General features: G+C 44.1%; 1 long non-coding RNA gene across 2 annotated transcripts in view; it reads right to left on the bottom strand.

Annotated features, from left to right (window-relative positions):
- Window positions 1–22,282, bottom strand: part of LOC137521594 (uncharacterized) — a 97,268-nt gene that overhangs the window by 39,599 nt on the left and 35,387 nt on the right. For both annotated transcript variants that reach the window (XR_011022161.1, XR_011022160.1), the window contains exon 5: window positions 15,350–15,406. This is a non-coding gene — a long non-coding RNA (uncharacterized lncRNA). The remainder of the gene's footprint in view (window positions 1–15,349; window positions 15,407–22,282) is intronic.

Raw genomic sequence — 22,282 nt, 5'->3', positions numbered from 1 at the left:
AGCTCCATCTAAAGGTGGCCTCCCTATGACAGAATTGTAACATATGTAGCTCCATCTAAAGGTGGCCTCCCTATGACAGAATTGTAACATATGTAGCTCCATCTAAAGGTGGCCTCCCTATGACAGAATTGTAACATATGTAGCTCCATCTAAAGGTGGCCTCCCTATGACAGAATTGTAACATATGTAGCTCCATCTAAAGGCGGCCTCACATTGACAGAATTGTAACATATGTAGCTCCATCTAAAGGTGGCCTCCCTATGACAGAATTGTAACATATGTAGCTCCATCTAAAGGTGGCCTCACATTGACAGAATTGTAACATATGTAGCTCCATCTAAAGGTGGCCTCCCTATGACAGAATTGTAACATATGTAGCTCCATCTAAAGGCGGCCTCCTATTGACAACATTGTAACATATGTAGCTCCATCTAAAGGTGGCCTCCCTATGACAAAATTGTAACATATGTAGCTCCATCTAAAGGTGGCCTCACATTGACAACATTGTAACATATGTAGCTCCATCTAAAGGTGGCCTACCTATGACAGAATTGTAACATATGTAGCTCCATCTAAAGGCGGCCTCCCATTGACAGAATTGTAACATATGTAGCTCCATCTAAAGGTGGCCTCCCTATGACAGAATTGTAACATATGTAGCTCCATCTAAAGGCGGCCTCACATTGACAACATTGTAACATATGTAGCTCCATCTAAAGGCGGCCTCACATTGACAGAATTGTAACATATGTAGCTCCATCTAAAGGCGGCCTCACATTGACAGAATTGTAACATATGTAGCTCCATCTAAAGGCGGCCTCACATTGACAGAATTGTAACATATGTAGCTCCATCTAAAGGTGGCCTCACATTGACAGAATTGTAACATATGTAGCTCCATCTAAAGGCGGCCTCACATTGACAGAATTGTAACATATGTAGCTCCATCTAAAGGTGGCCTCCCTATGACAGAATTGTAACATATGTAGCTCCATCTAAAGGTGGCCTCACATTGACAGAATTGTAACATATGTAGCTCCATCTAAAGGTGGCCTCCCTATGACAGAATTGTAACATATGTAGCTCCATCTAAAGGTGGCCTCCCTATGACAGAATTGTAACATATGTAGCTCCATCTAAAGGCGGCCTCACATTGACAGAATTGTAACATATGTAGCTCCATCTAAAGGTGGCCTCCCTATGACAGAATTGTAACATATGTAGCTCCATCTAAAGGCGGCCTCCCTACGACAAAATTGTAACATATGTAGCTCCATCTAAAGGCGGCCTCACATTGACAGAATTGTAACATATGTAGCTCCATCTAAAGGCGGCCTCACATTGACAACATTGTAACATATGTAGCTCCATCGAAAGGCGGCCTCACATTGACAGAATTGTAACATATGTAGCTCCATCTAAAGGTGGCCTCCCTATGACAGAATTGTAACATATGTAGCTCCATCTAAAGGTGGCCTCACATTGACAGAATTGTAACATATGTAGCTCCATCTAAAGGTGGCCTCCCTATGACAGAATTGTAACATATGTAGCTCCATCTAAAGGTGGCCTCCCTATGACAGAATTGTAACATATGTAGGTCCATCTAAAGGCGGCCTCACATTGACAGAATTGTAACATATGTAGCTCCATCTAAAGGTGGCCTCACATTGACAGAATTGTAACATATGTAGCTCCATCTAAAGGCGGCCTCACATTGACAACATTGTAACATATGTAGCTCCATCTAAAGGCGGCCTCACATTGACAGAATTGTAACATATGTAGCTCCATCTAAAGGTGGCCTCCCTATGACAGAATTGTAACATATGTAGCTCCATCTAAAGGCGGCCTCCTATTGACAGAATTGTAACATATGTAGCTCCATCTAAAGGCGGCCTCACATTGACAGAATTGTAACATATGTAGCTCCATCTAAAGGTGGCCTCCCTATGACAGAATTGTAACATATGTAGCTCCATCTAAAGGTGGCCTCACATTGACAGAATTGTAACATATGTAGCTCCATCTAAAGGTGGCTTCCCATTGACAGAATTGTAACATATGTAGCTCCATCTAAAGGTGGCCTCACATTGACAGAATTGTAAAATATGTAGCTCCATCTAAAGGCGGCCTCCTATTGACAGAATTGTAACATATGTAGCTCCATCTAAAGACGGCCTCACATTGACAGAATTGTAACATATGTAGCTCCATCTAAAGGTGGCCTCCCTATGACAGAATTGTAACATATGTAGCTCCATCTAAAGGTGGCCTCACATTGACAGAATTGTAACATATGTAGCTCCATCTAAAGGTGGCCTCCCATTGACAGAATTGTAACATATGTAGCTCCATCTAAAGGTGGCCTCACATTGACAGAATTGTAACATATGTAGCTCCATCTAAAGGTGGCCTCACATTGACAGAATTGTAACATATGTAGCTCCATCTAAAGGTGGCCTCACATTGACAGAATTGTAACATATGTAGCTCCATCTAAAGGCGGCCTCACATTGACAGAATTGTAACATATGTAGCTCCATCTAAAGGTGGCCTCACATTGACAACATTGTAACATATGTAGCTCCATCTAAAGGTGGCCTCCCTATGACAAAATTGTAACATATGTAGCTCCATCTAAAGGTGGCCTCCCTATGACAGAATTGTAACATATGTAGCTCCATCTAAAGGCGGCCTCACATTGACAGAATTGTAACATATGTAGCTCCATCTAAAGGTGGCCTCACATTGACAACATTGTAACATATGTAGCTCCATCTAAAGGTGGCCTCACATTGACAGAATTGTAACATATGTAGCTCCATCTAAAGGTGGCCTCCCTATGACAGAATTGTAACATATGTAGCTCCATCTAAAGGTGGCCTCCCATTGACAGAATTGTAACATATGTAGCTCCATCTAAAGGTGGCCTCCCTATGACAAAATTGTAACATATGTAGCTCCATCTAAAGGTGGCCTCACATTGACAACATTGTAACATATGTAGCTCCATCTAAAGGCGGCCTCCCTATGACAGAATTGTAACATATGTAGCTCCATCTAAAGGCGGCCTCCTATTGACAGAATTGTAACATATGTAGCTCCATCAAAGGCGGCCTCACATTGACAGAATTGTAACATATGTAGCTCCATCTAAAGGTGGCCTCCCATTGACAGAATTGTAACATATGTAGGTCCATCTAAAGGTGGCCTCCCTATGACAAAATTGTAACATATGTAGCTCCATCTAAAGGCGGCCTCCCTATGACAGAATTGTAACATATGTAGCTCCATCTAAAGGCGGCCTCCCTATGACAGAATTGTAACATATGTAGCTCCATCTAAAGGTGGCCTCACATTGACAACATTGTAACATATGTAGCTCCATCTAAAGGTGGCCTCCCTATGACAGAATTGTAACATATGTAGCTCCATCTAAAGGCGGCCTCCTATTGACAACATTGTAACATATGTAGCTCCATCTAAAGGTGGCCTCCCTATGACAAAATTGTAACATATGTAGCTCCATCTAAAGGTGGCCTCACATTGACAACATTGTAACATATGTAGCTCCATCTAAAGGCGGCCTCACATTGACAAAATTGTAACATATGTAGCTCCATCTAAAGGTGGCCTCACATTGACAACATTGTAACATATGTAGCTCCATCTAAAGGTGGCCTCCCTATGACAGAATTGTAACATATGTAGCTCCATCTAAAGGTGGCCTCACATTGACAGAATTGTAACATATGTAGCTCCATCTAAAGGTGGCCTCACATTGACAGAATTGTAACATATGTAGCTCCATCTAAAGGTGGCCTCACATTGACAGAATTGTAACATATGTAGCTCCATCTAAAGGCGGCCTCACATTGACAGAATTGTAACATATGTAGCTCCATCTAAAGGTGGCCTCCCTATGACAGAATTGTAACATATGTAGCTCCATCTAAAGGTGGCCTCACATTGACAGAATTGTAACATATGTAGCTCCATCTAAAGGTGGCCTCCCTATGACAGAATTGTAACATATGTAGCTCCATCTAAAGGTGGCCTCCCTATGACAGAATTGTAACATATGTAGCTCCATCTAAAGGCGGCCTCACATTGACAGAATTGTAACATATGTAGCTCCATCTAAAGGTGGCCTCCCTATGACAGAATTGTAACATATGTAGCTCCATCTAAAGGTGGCCTCACATTGACAGAATTGTAACATATGTAGCTCCATCTAAAGGTGGCCTCCCTATGACAGAATTGTAACATATGTAGCTCCATCTAAAGGTGGCCTCCCTATGACAGAATTGTAACATATGTAGCTCCATCTAAAGGCGGCCTCCCTATGACAGAATTGTAACATATGTAGCTCCATCTAAAGGCGGCCTCACATTGACAGAATTGTAACATATGTAGCTCCATCTAAAGGTGGCCTCCCATTGACAGAACTGTAACATATGTAGCTCCATCTAAAGGTGGCCTCCCTATGACAGAATTGTAACATATGTAGCTCCATCTAAAGGTGGCCTCCCTATGACAGAATTGTAACATATGTAGCTCCATCTAAAGGCGGCCTCCCTATGACAGAATTGTAACATATGTAGCTCCATCTAAAGGCGGCCTCACATTGACAGAATTGTAACATATGTAGCTCCAGCTAAAGGCGGCCTCACATTGACAGAATTGTAACATATGTAGCTCCATCTAAAGGTGGCCTCCCTATGACAGAATTGTAACATATGTAGCTCCATCTAAAGGCGGCCTCCCATTGACAGAATTGTAACATATGTAGCTCCATCTAAAGGTGGCCTCCCTATGACAGAATTGTAACATATGTAGCTCCATCTAAAGGCGGCCTCACATTGACAGAATTGTAACATATGTAGCTCCATCTAAAGATGGCCTCACATTGACAAAATTGTAACATATGTAGCTCCATCTAAAGGTGGCCTCCCTATGACAGAATTGTAACATATGTAGCTCCATCTAAAGGTGGCCTCACATTGACAAAATTGTAACATATGTAGCTCCATCTAAAGGTGGCCTCACATTGACAGAATTGTAACATATGTAGCTCCATCTAAAGGTGGCCTCCCTATGACAGAATTGTAACATATGTAGCTCCATCTAAAGGTGGCCTCCCATTGACAGAATTGTAACATATGTAGCTCCATCTAAAGGTGGCCTCACATTGACAGAATTGTAACGTATGTAGCTCCATCTAAAGGTGGCCTCCCTATGACAGAATTGTAACATATGTAGCTCCATCTAAAGGCGGCCTCCTATTGACAACATTGTAACATATGTAGCTCCATCTAAAGGTGGCCTCCCTATGACAAAATTGTAACATATGTAGCTCCATCTAAAGGTGGCCTCACATTGACAACATTGTAACATATGTAGCTCCATCTAAAGGTGGCCTCCCTATGACAGAATTGTAACATATGTAGCTCCATCTAAAGGCGGCCTCACATTGACAGAATTGTAACATATGTAGGTCCATCTAAAGGCGGCCTCACATTGACAAAATTGTAACATATGTAGCTCCATCTAAAGGTGGCCTCCCATTGACAGAATTGTAACATATGTAGCTCCATCTAAAGGTGGCCTCACATTGACAGAATTGTAACATATGTAGCTCCATCTAAAGGCGGCCTCACATTGACAACATTGTAACATATGTAGCTCCATCTAAAGGTGGCCTCCCTATGACAGAATTGTAACATATGTAGCTCCATCTAAAGGTGGCCTCACATTGACAACATTGTAACATATGTAGCTCCATCTAAAGGTGGCCTCCCTATGACAGAATTGTAACATATGTAGCTCCATCTAAAGGTGGCCTCCCTATGACAGAATTGTAACATATGTAGCTCCATCTAAAGGCGGCCTCACATTGACAGAATTGTAACATATGTAGCTCCATCTAAAGGTGGCCTCACATTGACAACATTGTAACATATGTAGCTCCATCTAAAGGTGGCCTCCCTATGACAGAATTGTAACATATGTAGCTCCATCTAAAGGCGGCCTCACATTGACAGAATTGTAACATATGTAGCTCCATCTAAAGGTGGCCTCCCTATGACAGAATTGTAACATATGTAGGTCCATCTAAAGGTGGCCTCCCTATGACAGAATTGTAACATATGTAGCTCCATCTAAAGGTGGCCTCACATTGACAGAATTGTAACATATGTAGCTCCATCTAAAGGCGGCCTCACATTGACAACATTGTAACATATGTAGCTCCATCTAAAGGCGGCCTCACATTGACAGAATTGTAACATATGTAGCTCCATCTAAAGGTGGCCTCCCTATGACAGAATTGTAACATATGTAGCTCCATCTAAAGGCGGCCTCCTATTGACAGAATTGTAACATATGTAGCTCCATCTAAAGGTGGCCTCACATTGACAGAATTGTAACATATGTAGCTCCATCTAAAGGTGGCCTCACATTGACAGAATTGTAACATATGTAGCTCCATCTAAAGGTGGCCTCCCATTGACAACATTGTAACATATGTAGCTCCATCTAAAGGTGGCCTCCCTATGACAAAATTGTAACATATGTAGCTCCATCTAAAGGCGGCCTCCTATTGACAGAATTGTAACATATGTAGCTCCATCTAAAGGTGGCCTCCCTATGACAGAATTGTAACATATGTAGCTCCATCTAAAGGTGGCCTCACATTGACAGAATTGTAACATATGTAGCTCCATCTAAAGGTGGCCTCCCATTGACAGAATTGTAACATATGTAGCTCCATCTAAAGGTGGCCTCCCTATGACAGAATTGTAACATATGTAGCTCCATCTAAAGGCGGCCTCCTATTGACAGAATTGTAACATATGTAGCTCCATCTAAAGGCGGCCTCACATTGACAGAATTGTAACATATGTAGCTCCATCTAAAGGCGGCCTCACATTGACAGAATTGTAACATATGTAGCTCCATCTAAAGGTGGCCTCCCTATGACAGAATTGTAACATATGTAGCTCCATATAAAGGCGGCCTCCTATTGACAGAATTGTAACATATGTAGCTCCATCTAAAGGCGGCCTCACATTGACAGAATTGTAACATATGTAGCTCCATCTAAAGGCGGCCTCACATTGACAGAATTGTAACATATGTAGCTCCATCTAAAGGTGGCCTCCCTATGACAGAATTGTAACATATGTAGCTCCATCTAAAGGTGGCCTCCCATTGACAGAATTGTAACATATGTAGCTCCATCTAAAGGTGGCCTCACATTGACAGAATTGTAACATATGTAGCTCCATCTAAAGGTGGCCTCCCTATGACAGAATTGTAACATATGTAGCTCCATCTAAAGGTGGCCTCCCTATGACAAAATTGTAACATATGTAGCTCCATCTAAAGGTGGCCTCACATTGACAGAATTGTAACATATGTAGCTCCATCTAAAGGTGGCCTCCCTATGACAGAATTGTAACATATGTAGCTCCATCTAAAGGTGGCCTCACATTGACAGAATTGTAACATATGTAGCTCCATCTAAAGGTGGCCTCCCTATGACAGAATTGTAACATATGTAGCTCCATCTAAAGGCGGCCTCCTATTGACAACATTGTAACATATGTAGCTCCATCTAAAGGTGGCCTCCCTATGACAAAATTGTAACATATGTAGCTCCATCTAAAGGTGGCCTCACATTGACAACATTGTAACATATGTAGCTCCATCTAAAGGTGGCCTCCCTATGACAGAATTGTAACATATGTAGCTCCATCTAAAGGCGGCCTCCCATTGACAGAATTGTAACATATGTAGCTCCATCTAAAGGTGGCCTCCCTATGACAGAATTGTAACATATGTAGCTCCATCTAAAGGCGGCCTCACATTGACAACATTGTAACATATGTAGCTCCATCTAAAGGCGGCCTCACATTGACAGAATTGTAACATATGTAGCTCCATCTAAAGGCGGCCTCCCATTGACAGAATTGTAACATATGTAGCTCCATCTAAAGGCGGCCTCACATTGACAGAATTGTAACATATGTAGCTCCATCTAAAGGTGGCCTCACATTGACAGAATTGTAACATATGTAGCTCCATCTAAAGGCGGCCTCACATTGACAGAATTGTAACATATGTAGCTCCATCTAAAGGTGGCCTCCCTATGACAGAATTGTAACATATGTAGCTCCATCTAAAGGTGGCCTCACATTGACAGAATTGTAACATATGTAGCCCCATCTAAAGGTGGCCTCCCTATGACAGAATTGTAACATATGTAGCTCCATCTAAAGGCGGCCTCACATTGACAGAATTGTAACATATGTAGCTCCATCTAAAGGTGGCCTCACATTGACAGAATTGTAACATATGTAGCTCCATCTAAAGGTGGCCTCCCTATGACAGAATTGTAACATATGTAGCTCCATCTAAAGGCGGCCTCACATTGACAGAATTGTAACATATGTAGCTCCATCTAAAGGTGGCCTCCCTATGACAGAATTGTAACATATGTAGCTCCATCTAAAGGTGGCCTCCCTATGACAGAATTGTAACATATGTAGCTCCATCTAAAGGTGGCCTCCCTATGACAGAATTGTAACATATGTAGCTCCATCTAAAGGCGGCCTCACATTGACAGAATTGTAACATATGTAGTTCCATCTAAAGGTGGCCTCCCTATGACAGAATTGTAACATATGTAGCTCCATCTAAAGGCGGCCTCCCTACGACAAAATTGTAACATATGTAGCTCCATCTAAAGGTGGCCTCACATTGACAGAATTGTAACATATGTAGCTCCATCTAAAGGCGGCCTCACATTGACAACATTGTAACATATGTAGCTCCATCGAAAGGCGGCCTCACATTGACAGAATTGTAACATATGTAGCTCCATCTAAAGGTGGCCTCCCTATGACAGAATTGTAACATATGTAGCTCCATCTAAAGGTGGCCTCACATTGACAGAATTGTAACATATGTAGCTCCATCTAAAGGTGGCCTCCCTATGACAGAATTGTAACATATGTAGCTCCATCTAAAGGTGGCCTCCCTATGACAGAATTGTAACATATGTAGGTCCATCTAAAGGCGGCCTCACATTGACAGAATTGTAACATATGTAGCTCCATCTAAAGGTGGCCTCACATTGACAGAATTGTAACATATGTAGCTCCATCTAAAGGCGGCCTCACATTGACAGAATTGTAACATATGTAGCTCCATCTAAAGGTGGCCTCCCTATGACAGAATTGTAACATATGTAGCTCCATCTAAAGGCGGCCTCCTATTGACAGAATTGTAATATATGTAGCTCCATCTAAAGGCGGCCTCACATTGACAGAATTGTAACATATGTAGCTCCATCTAAAGGTGGCCTCCCTATGACAGAATTGTAACATATGTAGCTCCATCTAAAGGTGGCCTCACATTGACAGAATTGTAACATATGTAGCTCCATCTAAAGGTGGCTTCCCATTGACAGAATTGTAACATATGTAGCTCCATCTAAAGGTGGCCTCACATTGACAGAATTGTAACATATGTAGCTCCATCTAAAGGCGGCCTCCTATTGACAGAATTGTAACATATGTAGCTCCATCTAAAGACGGCCTCACATTGACAGAATTGTAACATATGTAGCTCCATCTAAAGGTGGCCTCCCTATGACAGAATTGTAACATATGTAGCTCCATCTAAAGGTGGCCTCACATTGACAGAATTGTAACATATGTAGCTCCATCTAAAGGTGGCCTCCCATTGACAGAATTGTAACATATGTAGCTCCATCTAAAGGTGGCCTCACATTGACAGAATTGTAACATATGTAGCTCCATCTAAAGGTGGCCTCACATTGACAGAATTGTAACATATGTAGCTCCATCTAAAGGTGGCCTCCCATTGACAACATTGTAACATATGTAGCTCCATCTAAAGGTGGCCTCCCTATGACAAAATTGTAACATATGTAGCTCCATCTAAAGGCGGCCTCCTATTGACAGAATTGTAACATATGTAGCTCCATCTAAAGGTGGCCTCCCTATGACAGAATTGTAACATATGTAGCTCCATCTAAAGGTGGCCTCCCTATGACAGAATTGTAACATATGTAGCTCCATCTAAAGGCGGCCTCACATTGACAAAATTGTAACATATGTAGCTCCATCTAAAGGTGGCCTCACATTGACAGAATTGTAACATATGTAGCTCCATCTAAAGGTGGCCTCCCTATGACAGAATTGTAACATATGTAGCTCCATCTAAAGGTGGCCTCCCATTGACAGAATTGTAACATATGTAGCTCCATCTAAAGGCGGCCTCACATTGACAGAATTGTAACATATGTAGCTCCATCTAAAGGTGGCCTCCCTATGACAGAATTGTAACATATGTAGCTCCATCTAAAGGCGGCCTCCTATTGACAACATTGTAACATATGTAGCTCCATCTAAAGGTGGCCTCCCTATGACAAAATTGTAACATATGTAGCTCCATCTAAAGGTGGCCTCACATTGACAACATTGTAACATATGTAGCTCCATCTAAAGGTGGCCTCCCTATGACAGAATTGTAACATATGTAGCTCCATCTAAAGGCGGCCTCACATTGACAGAATTGTAACATATGTAGCTCCATCTAAAGGTGGCCTCCCTATGACAGAATTGTAACATATGTAGCTCCATCTAAAGGCGGCCTCACATTGACAGAATTGTAACATATGTAGGTCCATCTAAAGGCGGCCTCACATTGACAAAATTGTAACATATGTAGCTCCATCTAAAGGTGGCCTCCCATTGACAGAATTGTAACATATGTAGCTCCATCTAAAGGTGGCCTCCCATTGACAGAATTGTAACATATGTAGCTCCATCTAAAGGTGGCCTCACATTGACAGAATTGTAACATATGTAGCTCCATCTAAAGGTGGCCTCACATTGACAGAATTGTAACATATGTAGCTCCATCTAAAGGCGGCCTCACATTGACAACATTGTAACATATGTAGCTCCATCTAAAGGTGGCCTCACATTGACAACATTGTAACATATGTAGCTCCATCTAAAGGTGGCCTCCCTATGACAGAATTGTAACATATGTAGCTCCATCTAAAGGTGGCCTCCCTATGACAGAATTGTAACATATGTAGCTCCATCTAAAGGTGGCCTCCCTATGACAGAATTGTAACATATGTAGCTCCATCTAAAGGTGGCCTCCCTATGACAGAATTGTAACATATGTAGCTCCATCTAAAGGTGGCCTCCCTACGACAAAATTGTAACATATGTAGCTCCATCTAAAGGTGGCCTCACATTGACAGAATTGTAACATATGTAGCTCCATCTAAAGGCGGCCTCACATTGACAACATTGTAACATATGTAGCTCCATCTAAAGGTGGCCTCCCTATGACAGAATTGTAACATATGTAGCTCCATCTAAAGGTGGCCTCACATTGACAACATTGTAACATATGTAGCTCCATCTAAAGGTGGCCTCACATTGACAGAATTGTAACATATGTAGCTCCATCTAAAGGTGGCCTCCCTATGACAGAATTGTAACATATGTAGCTCCATCTAAAGGCGGCCTCCCTACGACAAAATTGTAACATATGTAGCTCCATCTAAAGGTGGCCTCACATTGACAGAATTGTAACATATGTAGCTCCATCTAAAGGTGGCCTCACATTGACAACATTGTAACATATGTAGCTCCATCTAAAGGCGGCCTCACATTGACAGAATTGTAACATATGTAGCTCCATCTAAAGGTGGCCTCACATTGACAGAATTGTAACATATGTAGCTCCATCTAAAGGTGGCCTCCCTATGACAGAATTGTAACATATGTAGCTCCATCTAAAGGTGGCCTCCCTATGACAGAATTGTAACATATGTAGCTCCATCTAAAGGCGGCCTCACATTGACAGAATTGTAACATATGTAGCTCCATCTAAAGGTGGCCTCCCTATGACAAAATTGTAACATATGTAGCTCCATCTAAAGGTGGCCTCACATTGACAGAATTGTAACATATGTAGTTCCATCTAAAGGCGGCCTCCCTATGACAAAATTGTAACATATGTAGCTCCATCTAAAGGCGGCCTCACATTGACAACATTGTAACATATGTAGCTCCATCTAAAGGCGGCCTCACATTGACAGAATTGTAACATATGTAGCTCCATCTAAAGGTGGCCTCACATTGACAGAATTGTAACATATGTAGCTCCATCTAAAGGTGGCCTCCCTATGACAGAATTGTAACATATGTAGCTCCATCTAAAGGCGGCCTCCCTACGACAAAATTGTAACATATGTAGCTCCATCTAAAGGTGGCCTCACATTGACAGAATTGTAACATATGTAGCTCCATCTAAAGGCGGCCTCCCTATGACAAAATTGTAACATATGTAGCTCCATCTAAAGGTGGCCTCACATTGACAGAATTGTAACATATGTAGCTCCATCTAAAGGCGGCCTCACATTGACAACATTGTAACATATGTAGCTCCATCTAAAGGTAGCCTCACATTCAGGGGTGTGACAATAGACCCTGCACGTGATGCAGCCACAGGGGGGCCCGGAAGCTGCACGGGGCTGCAGGGGACTTTCTGCTCTCTGCACAATTGTTCTTATGCCTTTATCTGCTCAGCTACTGATAAGGAATCATACAAAGTTTTGCAGACAAAAACTTGTAGACAGTCCCTATTCAGTGTTCAGCAGGTCTTGTGTACAGCTCTGCTCTACCCCCAGCCTCTCTACCTCTCCTCAAGTGCTGTGTACTGTAGTGATGCTTGAGGTGTCTGGGCAGAGAGAAAAAAAGCTTTCTGCTCTCTGCACAATTGTTCTAAGAACTGCATCTGCTCAGCCACTGATAACAAATCATACAAAGTATTGTAGACAAAGATTTGTAGACAGTCCCTATATAGGGGGCACCAGGCTCTTGTGTACAGCACCTGGCCCCCCAAACTCTCTATCCCTCCCCAAGTGCCCTGTACGGTAGTGATGCTGGAAAAGTCTGCAGAGCCAGTTTTGCTCCTTCAGAGGTGGAAAGAGTTAGTATAATAAGCTGAGGCTGGGAGCAAACTCGTCTGTTGGTTTTCTGTATGCGTTTTCTGCACACCATGTGTGTTTGTATGTGTGAAAACTGAAAACATGCACGTTGTATCACAGAAGCTAATGTAATTGATAGAGAAAATGCGTGCAGTGCTTCACTGATGTCTGTTTCTATCTGCATGGGGAAAACACATTAAAGTGTGCACTAGTCAATTGAATAACATTGATTCCAAGTGTACCTGTACAGAAAGTGAGGGGGGGGGGGGTCAGTGATTTCTAATGACGCCCCTGCTCACATTGACAGAACTGTAAACTATGTAGCTCCATCTAAAGGTGCCCTCACATTGACAGACTTGTAACATATGTTGGTCTCAGTGTCTCCTCAAATTGCTTGAAAATACTTAAACATGGTAATACTAACACAATGGGAAATTTACCTTTTCTACAAAAATATACTGACGAATTCCTAAAGCCAGCTCCAGACATAAATGTTTTCTTTGACGATGTAGGCACCCAGAGGCAGATCTGTCTTTTTTTGCCAAGTTCCTTGATAGGCTGATGCCAAATAAATCATTAGTAAAGTACTTTGTCAGGTCAGAAGTCTCTTCCTCTAGACCAGCGTTTCAAAGCTGCAGTCTGCAATATTTTTGTGCCCTGTCTTACTGCAGACCAAACAGCAAAATTATACACCGAAAAGCAGCAACAGCCCTCTGCAAAGAGCCCATTGGCCCTATGGTAACGCTAATTTTTAAGTTAAGTTCTCTCCACACCAGGGACTGAATTATTGCAAGAGAAACCTGCCATAACAGCAGTGCTGTCATCAATGTCTCACTGTGTATCTTGATACAGCCCTTTAAATGATGTGAATCAATGCTAAACAACTTACCACATATAAAACCACTCATATATTCCCATTCCTGGTTACCCCTAGATGTTCCATTAGATTGTAAAAGAGTAAAGGGGGAGGTGGGTGGACCAAAGGGGAGGAGGAAGGAACACATAAAATAAGGCAAAACAGTCATGATTCAGTGCACCTGATGATTCACAAGGTCTGTGATGAAACATGTCAGGTGGAACTTGACGGACACACTAAGAAGTACAAGCGGCAGTGTTACGGATGAGGAATGAGCACGTGGCCATTCTGCTAGCTTGCCCAGGAGGCAACGGGGGAGAGCCTGCTAAACTCTGAGCTGTCATAACAAAGAACCGCATGTGAGTTACAATATTGAAATCCATTTTTTATGCTGTAGAAAAGAAGAAAGATCCGCTTCACTGGCGTAATAAAAGTCTGATCGGACTTTTATTACGCCAGACAAGCAGATCTTCCTTCTTTTCTAGTGTCTATGGGGCTTGGCTGCCCGTGGTCCTGCTCCTGGCTAATTTGGTGGGGTGGTGAGCGGTGTTCATTCTTTCCACAAGTTTTTTATGGTTTTATGGAGTTATGGTAAGTGTTCTTTTATGAGGTAATCTGCGCTTAAAGGCACAGAGCTTTTGAGATGAAACACACAAACAGAGGATAAGAGACAAGGGCTAAACACAGTAAACAACCATCAAAGCCAGTCCGATAATCAAAAGCTTGGAGTTCAGCTACAGCATAGCCAAACTACAGTGCACTACTGAACCCAGCCGAGCAACCTCTATAGTCACTCAACCCCCCCTAATCCCCTCCATCCCCATTGTGGAATTTTGTAGCAATTGCTTTGTCCTTAGGTTCTGCTGGAGGCCTCTTGCTTTTCTCTCTCCTCTCCATAGGACAGCGCAGAATGATAATCAGTTTAATATCTTCAACGAGACCCTAATAAGAGAAACTGCACTTCCATTATAACATTACCGTAGACTTAGGTTGGTGCTGCACAAGTCTATTTGTAATTTCATTTTGAAAACTATCATTTTGTTGAGATAAAGTGTGAAAGACAAAATGTAATAAGGTATACCGGTACATTTCAAGTTATTCTCAGTCAATGGCCAAGCCAGTGCAACCCCCCTACTTTGCTGCGAAGATCAGTCAGAAAACGTGTCGGTAAAAAGCAATCCTTTCAGTATGGAAACATCCATCAAAAGTTAATGTTCCTCAAATTAAATAAAGGTAACATCAAATAATGCTGCTAATGTTATGCACTGTAGGCTTGAATAAATCACTGTACACCTACTCTCACTGTCTCCATTCGCTGGTGACTAATGATGAGTAATAACCAATGAATAATATGCTCTATGGCTGACAAAAATACAAAGAATAAAACATATGTTATTGCTACACCTTTTTCAAAGAACTGCACATTTTCATATTCTTGAACTTACTAGATGTTTTCTTTAATGTTGTACACAATGGAAATAGCTGCCAGTCATTTTCTTCTACTGTACAAATACAAATGATTAAAAAACATATTAAAACATATATGAGTAATGCACTCAACACAAATAAAAATGTAAGCAATTGGTAGGTGGTAAGGATTGTGTGCTTTATTGCGCAATGAGCAAGAAGGAACTAGATAGTAAGATAAGGATTTTCTGAGCTGTAGCTGAAGTACTGGCCACAAAGATTTAATTTGTCAGCAGGAGAGGTAGCAGATAGGCAGGGTATAATTGATGATTAAAAGAATATGAGCCCGAATTACAGTTTAAAGGGGACCTGAACTCTTGCAGGACACAAGGAAAACATACAGCTGAGTCTGTCTAATCCTCCCTTATCTTGGAGTAATAACAAGTGTAATTTCATTGTTCAGCTGTGTCAGCACAAACATTTGTCAGCTCTCGGCAGACACAGCTAAAATGGAAACACAGGATGTTAACTCTTTGTCTGCTTCCATTAAAGCAGGAAGTAGACACATTGCAGATTTATTCCAGTTGAATCATTTGTCTGAGATAGATAGTATAAAAACGCTGCATTCCTTCACAGAAGTAGTGGTAGTCCCTATCACATTAATCGCGGTTCGGCGGGTCCTGCGCTGACAACGCAAGAGTATTTGTGCGTCGTCCCCATCTTCACCCAGAAGTAAGACATATGTTCATTGGAAAATATGTGTCACTTTTTGGTTGCACTGCAACAGCAACATGTGATGCAACCTTTCAGGACTGTTGAGGTGCAACAGAATGCATAAAGTGTAAAAGGACCCTAAAGCCTTGCATACAGACTGTTACTGTCATTTGGAACAATCTTTGGTGATCATTCCAGATGTCTATTTCAGGAAAAATTCGCTGTTCAGACACAAGGCCTGGCTATAGCTGAGTAGCTTATACTTTTCAATCCATTGAGGAAGGGAAATGACCAGTAGTGGAGAAGCCAGCATGACAAAAAGAAAAGTGCTTGTGATCGTATTGGCCTCAATTCTGGTAGAGTTATCAAACAAATTACCTCATGTGAGGTAATTTACCTTATGAGGTGATGACATTTAGCAATTCTGGTACATTTTAGTCATGTTTTACCAATACCAATGTACAGCTACATACAAATGTACAGCAAGTGTAATTTGATTGTTAAGCTGTGTCAGCACAAAAAATGGGTCAGTCCTAAGCAGACACAGCTAATGTGGAAACACAGGATGTTAACTCATTGTCTGCTTCCGTTAAAACAGGAAGTAGACACACTGCAGATTTATAATTACAACAGAGAAAGAACATGTGTGCATCAACCAAGTGAACCTGACAAATCTGGCTTTGCAAATTTGGCCTATTGGCTAATCACGAGACATTGCTCATGCAAATAAGCATTTGCTTTCGCATGCCTAAATATGCAGGGTCAATACCAAAAACCGCAAAACAATCGCCCTGCGGGAATTAGTTCATGCTATACAGCACTATCCAGGGGCGCCACGAGGAGGCTTCCCATTGCCCCCATACAACCGGGGGGCCGCGGGGGTCCCAGGCACTCTCACCGCCTGGAACCCACACAGCGGCACCCCGGAGGCGGAGGCTGGGGGGTGCAGGCGATCTCCCCAGCGTGGCCAGCGCCGGGAAGAGCCGCCCGCACACACCTCCCAAGATTAAAAACAGGCACTTTCCTCAACGTCCATTGCGTTCTGCTATATGCGCATAACCTGGGCGCGACACATAAGGGGCGGACAGGCGTAAATAGCCTGCTCCAGGGCTCTCACCTCCTAAAACAAGCCACTCACTACCTGCCCTCAGAAAAAAGAAATGCAATGCTAATTACAACAGAGAAAGAACATGTGTGCATCAACCAAGTGAACCTGACAAATCTGGCTTTGCAAATTTGGCCTATTGGCTAATCACGAGACGTTGCTCATGCAAATAAGCATTTGCTTTCGCATGCCTAAATATGCAGGGTCAATACCAAAAACCGCAAAACAATCGCCCTGCGGGAATTAGTTCATGCTATACAGCACTATCCAGGGGCGCCACGAGGAGGCTTCCCATTGCCCCCATACAACCGGGGGGCCGCGGGGGTCCCAGGCACTCTCACCGCCTGGAACCCACACAGCGGCACCCCGGAGGCGGAGGCTGGGGGGTGCAGGCGATCTCCCCAGCGTGGCCAGCGCCGGTAAGAGCCGCCCGCACACACCTCCCAAGATTAAAAACAGGCACTTACCTCAACGTCCATTGCGTTCTGCTATATGCGCATAACCTGGGCGCGACACATAAGGGGCGGACAGGCATAAATAGCCTGCTCCAGGGCTCTCACCTCCTAAAACAAGCCACTCACTACCTGCCCTCAGAAAAAAGAAATGCAATGCTAATTACAACAGAGAAAGAACATGTGTGCATCAACCAAGTGAACCTGACAAATCTGGCTTTGCAAATTTGGCCTATTGGCTAATCACGAGACATTGCTCATGCAAATAAGCATTTGCTTTCGCATGCCTAAATATGCAGGGTCAATACCAAAAACCGCAAAACAATCGCCCTGCGGGAATTAGTTCATGCTATACAGCACTATCCAGGGGCGCCACGAGGAGGCTTCCCATTGCCCCCATACAACCGGGGGGCCGCGGGGGTCCCAGGCACTCTTACCGCCTGGAACCCACACAGCGGCACCCCGGAGGCGGAGGCTGGGGGGTGCAGGCGATCTCCCCAGCGTGGCCAGCGCCGGGAAGAGCCGCCCGCACACACCTCCCAAGATTAAAAACAGGCACTTACCTCAACGTCCATTGCGTTCTGCTATATGCGCATAACCTGGGCGCGACACATAAGGGGCGGACAGGCGTAAATAGCCTGCTCCAGGGCTCTCACCTCCTAAAACAAGCCACTCACTACCTGCCCTCAGAAAAAAGAAATGCAATGCTAATTACAACAGAGAAAGAACATGTGTGCATCAACCAAGTGAACCTGACAAATCTGGCTTTGCAAATTTGGCCTATTGGCTAATCACGAGACATTGCTCATGCAAATAAGCATTTGCTTTCGCATGCCTAAATATGCAGGGTCAATACCAAAAACCGCAAAACAATCGCCCTGCGGGAATTAGTTCATGCTATACAGCACTATCCAGGGGCGCCACGAGGAGGCTTCCCATTGCCCCCATACAACCGGGGGGCCGCGGGGGTCCCAGGCACTCTCACCGCCTGGAACCCACACAGCGGCACCCCGGAGGCGGAGGCTGGGGGGTGCAGGCGATCTCCCCAGCGTGGCCAGCGCCGGTAAGAGCCGCCCGCACACACCTCCCAAGATTAAAAACAGGCACTTACCTCAACGTCCATTGCGTTCTGCTATATGCGCATAACCTGGGCACGACACATAAGGGGCGGACAGGCGTAAATAGCCTGCTCCAGGGCTCTCACCTCCTAAAACAAGCCACTCACTACCTGCCCTCAGAAAAAAGAAATGCAATGCTAATTACAACAGAGAAAGAACATGTGTGCATCAACCAAGTGAACCTGACAAATCTGGCTTTGCAAATTTGGCCTATTGGCTAATCACGAGACATTGCTCATGCAAATAAGCATTTGCTTTCGCATGCCTAAATATGCAGGGTCAATACCAAAAACCGCAAAACAATCGCCCTGCGGGAATTAGTTCATGCTATACAGCACTATCCAGGGGCGCCACGAGGAGGCTTCCCATTGCCCCCATACAACCGGGGGGCCGCGGGGGTCCCAGGCACTCTCACCGCCTGGAACCCACACAGCGGCACCCCGGAGGCGGAGGCTGGGGGGTGCAGGCGATCTCCCCAGCGTGGCCAGCGCCGGGAAGAGCCGCCCGCACACACCTCCCAAGATTAAAAACAGGCACTTACCTCAACGTCCATTGCGTTCTGCTATATGCGCATAACCTGGGCGCGACACATAAGGGGCGGACAGGCGTAAATAGCCTGCTCCAGGGCTCTCACCTCCTAAAACAAGCCACTCACTACCTGCCCTCAGAAAAAAGAAATGCAATGCTAATTACAACAGAGAAAGAACATGTGTGCACCAACCAAGTGAACCTGACAAATCTGGCTTTGCAAATTTGGCCTATTGGCTAATCACGAGACATTGCTCATGCAAATAAGCATTTGCTTTCGCATGCCTAAATATGCAGGGTCAATACCAAAAACCGCAAAACAATCGCCCTGCGGGAATTAGTTCATGCTATACAGCACTATCCAGGGGCGCCACGAGGAGGCTTCCCATTGCCCCCATACAACCGGGGGGCCGCGGGGGTCCCAGGCACTCTTACCGCCTGGAACCCACACAGCGGCACCCCGGAGGCGGAGGCTGGGGGGTGCAGGCGATCTCCCCAGCGTGGCCAGCGCCGGGAAGAGCCGCCCGCACACACCTCCCAAGATTAAAAACAGGCACTTACCTCAACGTCCATTGCGTTCTGCTATATGCGCATAACCTGGGCGCGACACATAAGGGGCGGACAGGCGTAAATAGCCTGCTCCAGGGCTCTCACCTCCTAAAACAAGCCACTCACTACCTGCCCTCAGAAAAAAGAAATGCAATGCTAATAGCTAATAGGTAAGTGCCTGTTTTTAATCCTGGGAGGTGTGTGCGGGCGGCTCTTCCCGGCGCTGGCCACGCTGGGGAGATCGCCTGCACCCCCTGGCCTCCACCTCCGGGGTGCCGCTGTGTGGGTTCCAGGCGGTGAGAGTGCCTGGGACCCCCGCGGCCCCCCGGTTGTATGGGGGCAATGGGAAGCCTCCTCGTGGCGCCCCTGGATAGTGCTGAATAGCATGAACTAATTCCCGCAGGGCGATTGTTTTGCGGTTTTTGGTTTTGACCCTGCATATTTAGGCATGCGAAAGCAAATGCTTATTTGCATGAGCAATGTCTCGTGATTAGCCAATAGGCCAAATTTGCAAAGCCAGATTTGTCAGGTTCACTTGGTTGATGCACACATGCTTTTTCTCTGATTATAGTCAGCATTGCATTTCTTTCTTCTGAGGGCAGGTAGTGAGTGGCTTGTTTTAGGAGGTGAGAGCCCTGGAGCAGGCTATTTACGCCTGTCCGCCCCTTATGTGTCGCGCCCAGGTTATGCGCATATAGCAGAACGCAATGGACGTTGAGGTAAGTGCCTGTTTTTAATCCTGGGAGGTGTGTGCGGGCGGCTCTTCCCGGCGCTGGCCACGCTGGGGAGATCGCCTGCACCCCCCAGCCTCCGCCTCCGGGGTGCCGCTGTGTGGGTTCCAGGCGGTGAGAGTGCCTGGGACCCCCGCGGCCCCCCGGTTGTATGGGGGCAATGGGAAGCCTCCTCGTGGCGCCCCTGGATAGTGCTGTATAGCATGAACTAATTCCCGCAGGGCGATTGTTTTGCGGTTTTTGGTTTTGACCCTGCATATTTAGGCATGCGAAAGCAAATGCTTATTTGCATGAGCAATGTCTCGTGATTAGCCAATAGGCCAAATTTGCAAAGCCAGATTTGTCAGGTTCACTTGGTTGATGCACACATGCTTTTTCTCTGATTATAGTCAACACTGCAGATTTATTGCAGGAGTTCTGTAAGCTGTAACAATTTTTTTTCTTTAAAGATTATTATGCTGTTGCTTATCTTTTAGAGCAGCAAGGAAGTTCTGAGTTCAGGTCTGCTTTAAGCCAAACAGTACATGTAATACACACTAACTCAATATATCTCCTACTCACTAGTGATTACTCTGGAGCTATGTTTAAGCACACAAGGGTACAATACATACTGGTTCAGTGTTAGTCATGTGTTGTGATAAGTCTTAATGATCTGTGATGATTTGGTCCTAATACATTGTGAGGGAGGCACCCCAAAAAGTATTAAACACTTAAAAACTATTTAAAAGGTAAGAGGAACTTACCTCAGGATGACACAGTTTAGGGTAATAAAGATGTAGATAATGAACTTCACAGGAAACAATCTGCTTTCTCAGGTCAGTAAGTAGTGTCTAGGGCAAGTATGGAGTACCTGTAGCTACAGTAAGTTCCTCTTACCTTTTAAACTGTTTTTAAGTGTTTTATACTTTTTGGGGCACCTCACTCCCAAGTTGCGATACAGTTCAGGCAGGGGATACATCACACCCAAAGCTTATATACCATGGTTACTATTCCGCAACCCAGGTTTGTGAGTACCACTTTTATTGGTCTTTTTTATGCCATTTGCATAACATACTACACCATAAGGGGTTCCTGGTGCCTCCTTTGCTTTTTTTCCCCTTTTTGGAAGAATCCAGGTTTTACAGACCTCTGCTGGTCTTAATAAATGCACAGAAGAGCAGATTGTGTGAAGACCTGAATCACTTAAATACATAGTACTTGAAGTATGGGAAGATCATATCTTGCACCCTTTACCACATAGGTAAAGTAAGTGTCAACACCGCTCTACCCACCAATCACTGGAGTGTGCTCGATCAGGTTAGCAAAGCCCACGATATGCAACAAAAGGTCCGCACCAAACCAGGATCCCAGACAATGGCTTTATTTAGGACATATCCAATATAAAAATATGCACATGTACATGCATCAAAACGCTGACATGTTTCGAGCTATCTCAGCTCTTAATCATAGCTAGTTACAAAATGACAGAAAGTCCTATAAATAGGAGGACATCCTGTGCTGGCCACTCCCGACCCCACCCCAAAATAGGGGGGGAGAAAGGTAAAGAGGGGGAGTGGTTTGCATGTGATAGACAGGTAATTACCTGTGAACACACTACAGAAGCAAAACACTGTACACATGTGTTAAAACAGTATAGAATACACAATGCAGAAAACAAATACTGTACCAAAGTGAATGCTGTTAATAAAATATGGCAAAGAGCAGCGCGGTTGATCGCAACATCAAATATAAGTATATGAAACACATATGGCAAATAAAATCCCTGCCCATGTAT

This window comes from Hyperolius riggenbachi, chromosome 1 (genome assembly GCF_040937935.1).
Source record: "Hyperolius riggenbachi isolate aHypRig1 chromosome 1, aHypRig1.pri, whole genome shotgun sequence".
Lineage (NCBI taxonomy): Eukaryota > Metazoa > Chordata > Amphibia > Anura > Hyperoliidae > Hyperolius > Hyperolius riggenbachi.
Note: the sequence above shows the minus strand (reverse complement) of the source record. Positions and strands in the feature narration are given on the sequence as shown.